Source organism: Toxotes jaculatrix, chromosome 14 (genome assembly GCF_017976425.1).
Source record: "Toxotes jaculatrix isolate fToxJac2 chromosome 14, fToxJac2.pri, whole genome shotgun sequence".
NCBI lineage: Eukaryota > Metazoa > Chordata > Actinopteri > Toxotidae > Toxotes > Toxotes jaculatrix.
Genome location: NC_054407.1, coordinates 3,151,239 through 3,160,026, shown reverse-complemented (window position 1 = coordinate 3,160,026; position 8,788 = coordinate 3,151,239).

Genomic DNA, 8,788 nt, shown 5'->3' with positions numbered 1-8,788 from the left:
AAGGTGTTGGAATAAATCCCAGCATGAACTGGGCGACGGGAGTGAAACACGCTTCCTTCCACCCTCACACTGACATCTCAGCACAGTTTGACTGAATCCAAACGTCAACCCTCTGGACCCTCATGTGGTTTGGTCATTATGTACCATGATGCGTTCACTGTCATCACTTCAAGTCTGTGAGGGCACTAGAGATTAAATTTAATATCTTATAAACGTCTTCATGGATATGACATCCTGAGCCATCCTGTAACCACAGTAACACCAGTACTGGGAATGTGTCAGTAACATCTACTACCACTATCGTGCAACATGTAATTGATGAATGCATCACAACCCTTACTATGTAACACCGGTTTCTTTTGTGATAATAATATCACTGAATTGCAAGACTATGTCAGGCCCACTAGCTGCCATGCTAGTTGCTGTGCCCTCACCGAGACCCCTTTTTCCTTTTTATTTATTTATTTTTTTTCACTGAGCGGTTTTGAGTAAGTGCTGGTCATGGCTCCTGGTGCTGCCATGAAAGCGAGGGAACCGAGTGCACTTTTGATGAAATTTGAGGTGTCATGTTCTGTTGTTCAGAGTGCTAAAAGCGTGAGTAGCTCTCGGAATTGTTGGGAAGCATGCAACAATAATAAAAATTCCCCTGAACAAGTGTCCAGTGATGTGAAGAGAGAAGAGAGATACAGCACAGGTTACAGACTGTAACCATAGGTCTGCAGTCACAGGAAACAGACATGTGCACAGGTACAGTCTGAGCTCCAATCACATTGTCTGTCCTGCTGTGCTCTGTTAGAACACTGACCACATGACCCACTGCTCCACAGATTACATAAAGAGAATGATGAGCTGTATTTCATGTGTGGTGTTTTTGGAAGGCACAGATAAACCACACTGTCCTGCTGATGGGGGGGGGCAGCAGATGACAAACAGCATCTGTCTGTCCCTGTCCAGTTTGGACAATTTGTCGGATGAGGAGAAAGCCTTATCAGGATGAAATGAGAAGATTGTGAACAAAAGCAGCGTGAAGAACTTTGACTGTTGGAGCCATTTGCCGTAAATTGCAATCACATCAGTGGAGGACTGGGCACGAAGACGACGACGGGATGTTAAAAGCCCTCCGTATTGTCTTGGTCTCAGTGGGAACGTGCTGTGCATTGTTTGCTGATAGTGACAGCCATTCATTATTAAATCACATTTTCAATTGCCAGCACAGACTGAAGTTGAGGCACAGCTTTTTCTGATGGGGGGGGGGGCAAACAAAATATTGTAAATGCTGACTTTTTCCACAACACAAGAACTGAGTGAAGAACAGAATTACATCTCACTGCACAGATATTATGCGCTGACAAACTTTCCCCTTCTTATTTTAACTTTCATAAAGCACATTTATCTGCTTATTTGAGATTACCTTCTCTCCCATTGACTGTTTTCTTGGTCTCTCTCTTTCTTATCTGTAGTTTTCCTCCGTCCCTGTCATCCCTCTCGCTGCTTAAACGTGTGCACGTCAGTTGCATTACAAATTGAGGCCCCGGCGTCTTACACAAACCTGACGTCCCTTCTCCACACTTCATTTTCATTCCCAGTTTTCGTGCCACTCGAATATTATGTCGTCCCCAGTTTAAAATGGTTCAGACAACACCCCAGAAAAGGCCTTATCAGGAACATCACTTATTAACCACCACAATGGCTGCAAACGTGGGGGGAGAGAAAGTGAGTGAACAAAGAAATTGTTAAATGAAGTGTTGTTGTTGTTTTTTTTTTTGGTTTTGTGTGTTTTTTTTTTTTGTCAAATCGTATTACACGTCACACTGCATGCATGATTTATTGCAAGAATAAACATGAGTGGCATGGATATGTTTAGAGGGAGAGAAGGTCCCAGGTGGAGAGATTTGAAATGGATGCTTTCCACAAAAAAAAAAAAAAAAAAAAAAAAATGAGTGACAACTCTCCTTAAGGGTGGCAGCACTGTGGAAATATGACAGCCTTCCTCTCAGCGCTCTGGTTTTACTTTCATCCTGACATTATTGTGTCTGACGCATTAGACAATGATGGATGGAATCTTCCACAGACCTGATGGTCCCTTCCTCTGCCCTCATATCTCTGTCCTTCCAGGTCCAACAATGTCGTGGTTGTTGTCTGATGACAGCGGTGACGCAATGTCATAATGTATGCTAGGACAATGATGATAAAGATATGTAAACACGTTTTCAGTAAGTTTAAACTTCAAGTAAGTAAATGAATACTGCTTTTACTGTACAGTTAGCACTGTTGCTGATTAACACATAATCAACCTTTTACACTACACAAAAATACACAATCCTGCATAGAGTGTGTGTTCAAGATAATGAAGGAACACAAAAACTGAACCTTAGAACCTTTGTGGAGGTATTTATTGCACTACTGTTGGATTAGAAAAATTAAAAAGTTACTTACACCCACAATGACTTATATCCTCATGAATCATCTGTGGCTACATGTAATGTGAAAGGTGGCTCACAATAATGAAGCAAAGCATTTCAGCCTCCTTTAGCTCACTGTTGTGGTTTTTGAACCTTTTGGTTTTTTAACTGGTTTTGAATCTTTTCAAATAACATGTTTTAATTCTGTAATTTCAAGCAGCTGTTTTCAGTTTAAAATAATAATAATAATAATCATGTTTTCTGCCCAGATCACATTAAAATCCCTTAAAAGATCATAATAATGTTTAGTTCCTTGTCCTTAAAAGTGCCATCTGTGGACGATAAATGCCAACCCACATGACATTTGAGGCGACAGAGTTATAATTAGTTCCAGACACTCAGTTTCTATCTTGAGCCTGTCTGGCAAATCTAATGTTAAATACACTTTGTGTGCTGGTAAGTAACCCTCATCTTTTTCCTCTCTTCCTGTCTTTCCTAAAATGTGCTGTATCGTGGGATTGTAAAAGCAGCATGTGAAGATGTTTGTGTTTATCAGGTTTCAGACAAACAAGGAAAATTCAGGTTTAAGTCTCAGTCTGTTTTTGGTAAAATATTTCTAATGTTTAAGTGTCCTCCAATAAGCCTTCAGGTTTTGGTTCAGGTATTCCTTATAACTTTAGGTTCAGTGTTTGGAGAAGTGAATTATCATACAGTACTACACTTCATATTTCATTAACCAACTTGTATTTCTTAATAAATCATTGCCGAAAAGCGAGTTAACTCCCCGCTAATCAAACCTGCAGACCAACATAAAGTGGCTTCGTGAGGTTTTTGGCCCAAAACATGTCACCAGAACAGCGTCAGGGTGTCTTGGCATTTATTCTCCAAGTATGAACACTTCTCTTCCTAAAGATATTCCCTCACCTGGTGTTTTGATGATGGTAGTGGACAGAACTGTATAACACAGTCAAAAAGGGCACATATGGACCCAAAACCATGCCAGTGAAATGCCCCCCTGACAGTATGACAGAGGCAGAGGGGCGTCTGGTTTACCTTGCTTCACCTGTGGACCCAGCACAGCTCCGTCTGTACCCACAAAAGACGGTACAGAACTTTCTTCAGTAGTTCTCTACAACACCTGCAGTCTTACACACTTTGTTCTGTAGCTGAACTAGGTTAGGTCCAGAGTGTGAGGGGGTCTGCTGGGATTCTAATATTCAGTCAAAGTCAAGCACACTGTTAATCCAGTGCTTGTGCAGGAAGCTGTGAGCTCTTTCTGCAGCACTGTGTCGAGGTGCAGAGGGGAGGCGGGTGCAGGCGGGTTCTCCCTAACCTTGACCACACTGTGGTTGGCTTGTGCAAATAAATAAATAATGAATTCAATTTAGCCACTGAATGTCACCCGTGGCTTTCACTGAATTGTCCTCTATCAATATTCTGTCTGACAGTGGCTTGATGTGTTTGGTGTTTCTGGGCTCTGAGTAAGCTGTTTTCACTACGTCTACAATCCTAACACTGTCCTTGGTAGACTGCATTCATATTCAAGCGCACACATGTACACAAACACACACAGGCCGCTCTGTGTAAGTGCTACAAACGCGATCAAATGCCTCTTTTCTAATCAACAAAGAGGACTGAACACCATTTCCCATCCGAACGGCCGCTAATCGTCCCCCCAAATTGTTTCTAATATTATGCCAAACACCATTTTTCTTGCTACTGCTGAAGCAGCAGAGTGCACTGTCACAGTAATTGGCCGAGAGACTCCTGAGACGGAAAGAAAGGCTTCTAAATAAATAAACAAACAAACCAATAAATAAATAAATGCCAACAGCGGTGCCAAGACATGCTCTGAGGGAAAGAGACAGATCTGCAGAGGACAGAAGCAGCTCTTCATACACAACACAGTCTCATTTTATTATTTCCAATAAACACAGTCAGAGACAGATTACACGTTGTAGACACAGACTTTGTAAATATGACATTTTTTTCAGTGTGTACTTGGTCTGTTTCACAAAGCCATAGTTCACACACATGTACTGCCATGTGCAGAAATGACTTCTGTTTTTTTTTTGTTGCATTTCCACAACTTTTTTTGCAGTGTGGCTGTTTTTATTTACTCTAAATGACCTCGTTGCCAGCCTACATCTGCAACAGTTGCAATACACAGCAGTTATGACCATAAATGGAGTAACAGCAACAGCTATAAGTTACCTGTTACTCTACATATGGATTAAGAATGTACCCAAATCTGCATTTCATATGTGGATGGCTGCAAGAGAAAAAAAAAATGCCCACTCTGTTTGTAACATAAGGCTTTGATTTCACTAACTAGTGGTTTAATTTACTACACATTATTGAAGAGTGATTGCTATATTCTGTAGTCGCCCCCAACGCACAGCAGGCTGAGGGCTGAACGTTCCCGGCTATCACTCAGAGAAACTCTCACATCGAGGAGGTGGAGAGACAAAAGCCTTGTGTGGCGGGGATGGATTTCTTCCAAACCTCCACAAGCTATACATCAAAATCAAACTTAGAACCTGTAACTTTTAGATACAGGTTAATTTCCTCTATTAAAAAATTCACATTTTACTTTTCAGTCAAAATCCATCTGTTTCAGATGTGACATTCTGTATGTATCACCCACAGGTTTCATGTAAATTTGACTTAGTGTCCAATTGTTCAAGTTCAAGTTCAACTGACAGCATCAGTGAAGTCAGTAATTATATGGGAGCACTTTACAACCAGCCCAACTCATACAACTAAAGTCATCTGTTAAAGCAAAGCTGAGAAAATCTCTCATTGTACCACAGACACTTGGAGGAAAAGGTTTCCCACTAATGTTTACATGTAACTCCCAGGACATGGAGCTGGAAGTGAGGTCACTGGATCTGTGACACACAGACGTGTCACTTCCTCACTCAACATGGCTGTCATCAGTGTGGTTCACTGGCAAAATGAGGTCAGTGGTCAGTGGTTTTCTGTTCAGTCTGTTTGGAACAGGCGATTCCTCAGTTCCTTCAGTCAGTCCCTGCACTCGGTGGTTTCAAATGCTCTGAAACAGCACAGAGGAGTGAACCGTGTCATCACCATCAGCAGGAATAATCCAGGAGAAGGCTGGCCTCCCTGTGAACGCCCTGGTGCATGACGTGTCCGCCAGGTGGAATGTTACAGTCCACATGCTCCAGCGGCTGCTCGAGCAGAAAAGGGCAACCGTTGCCACGGGGGGGCAGACGGATTTACGGGGCTCATTCTCGCACCACCAACGGTGCATAGTGGAGGCCTCAGTAAAGATATTACAGCCTTTTGAGGAAGCAACTCACAGCATCTGTGAGGATGTTACATCTCTGTCCTCAGTGATCCTGTGTGTGCAGGCCCTCAGAGCTTCCCTGGGTAACTTGATGGCAAATGAAGCAGTGCCAATGCTCCGCCAGAGGCTCTCACGCCCCGCAACATCCTTGGAGACAGTGTTTGAACCCTTCCAGCCAACCTTTGATGACCCCACCGGCCCCTACTTTAAGGCCACAGCCTTGGATCCCAGATTCAAGGCGATGCCTAAGTCACTTCTCATCAACAGGCTGAAGGCTGATGACTTTTCTGAGGTGGATCACAAGTTGACTCAGGTGACTGGAGAACCTGCAGCAGCAGTAGCAGCTCCAGCTGCTATTGAACCGTCCCCAGGTACAGAGCAAGGAGAGGATTCACTCACAGCAAAAAAGTATTTTTTTGGGCAGCTATGCAAAGCATGTCAAAGAAATCTGAGACATTTGTGTCAACACACCCGTTCTTCAGCAGAGTTTTTGGTGGGTTTCAGACAGTTCAAAAAAATTAGTTTAGCTAAAAATAAAAATGAAGCGGGGAGAGGGGGGAGGACAGTGTGAGGATGTGGAAATATAGTTCATAATTAATTATATGCTAATGTTAAATCAGTTTGATGCTTTGAAGGCACAACAAACCCACTGCTAATGAATATTAGGTTAGAAAATACAACATTTTGCTCTGTTTAACATACTTTTAGTAGAGACCACAGCCATGTCCATCCCAGGACAGACACAGAGACAGATAATGACGTGTCTCTACACCTCTGGTATGGATTCACTTGTAGTTCTCAGATCTGATGGAGAGAAAATGCTGTACTTTCCCTGATTTTGGACACAATAGACACAAGGTCTTCCATCTATGGGCGAAGAACAAGAGATGAAAGACTTCTTCATATGATCTTGCTGACATGTTTGCTCGACCAGCTTCACCTGTTTTCTTTTTTTTTTTTTTATCTTTCCTGCTGAGAAGCTGTCAGTCCTGTACTGCTGTCAACTTGAATCCTGATAGTCCAGAAACATTCTAGCATCAAAGCTCTTTACAGCATAAATGAAAGGTGTAAAGAAGAATCCACATAAATTAAATTCGTTCAGGTTTAGTCCCACTCCATATTACACCTTTGAGTTATATGTCACACACTCTGCAATGTCTCTACGGCCTCCATGTGGCGCCATCCCACAGTTTACAGTGGTAAAGTGAAGAGATCCTCAAACCTGCTGTTACTTTTTATCCATTATATCAGGGCTGGACAATACACTCAAACTGATGCACACTATGGGACCAAAAATGGGTGTTTCATAAAAACTAGATCATGTTGGCCACTTCTGATATGACCTGCAGATGGATTTAGAAAAAGAAATACAATTCTAAAACCTACAATTACACTGGGGAATGACAATTGGGTAAAATAAATAAATAAAGACCAAAGACCTAACAGAAAAAAAAATGTGAGAAACGGGATCAAACAAAAACGCCGCCCGCCCCTGCAGACCTCAGGCCTGGTATCACAACTTACATGAGACTGTTTACAGTGTTTACAAAGGTGCAGACCACAGCATGCTGCAGGAGCAGAGGAAAGGCAGCCTTTACCCTGCAGCTGTCAGCCTGGATCCAATTAGTTCCATGGAATGACCTACACACTCATTCACCCACTCATTCACACAGTCACAGAGAGAGAGAGAGAGAGAGAGAGAGAGAGAGAGAGAGAGAGAGAGAGAGAGAGAGAGAGAGAGAGTAATCCACAAACACACAGAGGGGTTAAAGCGCATAGTGACAAACACAATGTGACTATACAACCTCAGGGTTATAACAGATACCTACACCAATCAGCCATGACATTAAAATCAGTTACCATCGTGTGTGTATGGATGGTGTGTGTGTGTGTGTGTGTGTGTGTGTGTGTGTGTGTGTGCAACATCTTAGTTACTGGCGTTGCAACAAAGGCAAATCAATCGAAGAGATTAATATGTTTAAAATGAATGTTTAACGGTTTGTTCTCAGAGAATTGAAGACTGACTTCAATGTAATTTGAGTTGTTCACATGAATCTTGCTAAACTGTGGTGAGATGTATTATGAGCTGGAAAATGTACCTGCATCTCTGGGATGTCTCTCCTTGGAAAAGCAGCTTCCCTGATGACTATGTTCCTGTTGTGAGTTGTGTACATCACATAGAAAAAAAAAAAAAATGATACACAGCCTGTGAAACTGTGCAGAGTACCTTCAGTCAGAGGACATGAAAGTAATACAGACCTGTCTGGGTGAATTCTCTCCGGGTCCAGCAGAGCAGATGATGAAAGCCTGACCTCTCATTAGCAGCAGAATGGAGAACAGCAGCCTGTTTCATCATAACCCAGTCTGTCAATTGCTTGACTTACGTGAGAAGGAGCCAGAGCCGAGCTACATTTGCTGTTTTTATTATTTCACTGCATATTTCTAAGGCTCTGGAGAGGCTACTTCTGTCATACTCATAAAGAAAGGAAAATAGTTTAACATTTTGTCTTCCTCTTGTGAGTTTGGCCATCATCTTTAGAGGTTATGATGACACTGAACTTGTTGAGATCTGACAACAGGGTGACGTTGCTAAAAATGAGACAGACAGGTCAATAAACACAAACTGTCAGGGGAAGTGAGAGGCTGAAAATAAACTGAATGAAGTTTGGACTTTATTTTTTTTACCAGATCTCATCATCAGAAACTGTTCAACACTCATGCCATGATGACAAATACACACACACACACACACACACACTGACTATGACATATCAAGCTGTATGTCAGGAGTGAAGGAGACATTGACTGATTTATACCACCAGGATCTACAGCAACGACAGCGGAACTGGATAAGTGTGGTTGGATGGTAACAAGGAGAGGGAAGGTAGTCAGATCTGAAGGGACGGTACTACCAGAAGCCATCATAGCAGATGTTCAGGACAGCTACAAGTACCCTGGAATCCCACAGTCAAAGAAGAGAGATGAACGGAAAGAACAAGGTCCAGGCCATCGACACCTACGCTCTGCTGGTCATCAGATACCCTGCTGGTATAATGTGATGGCCAAAAGAAGAGAT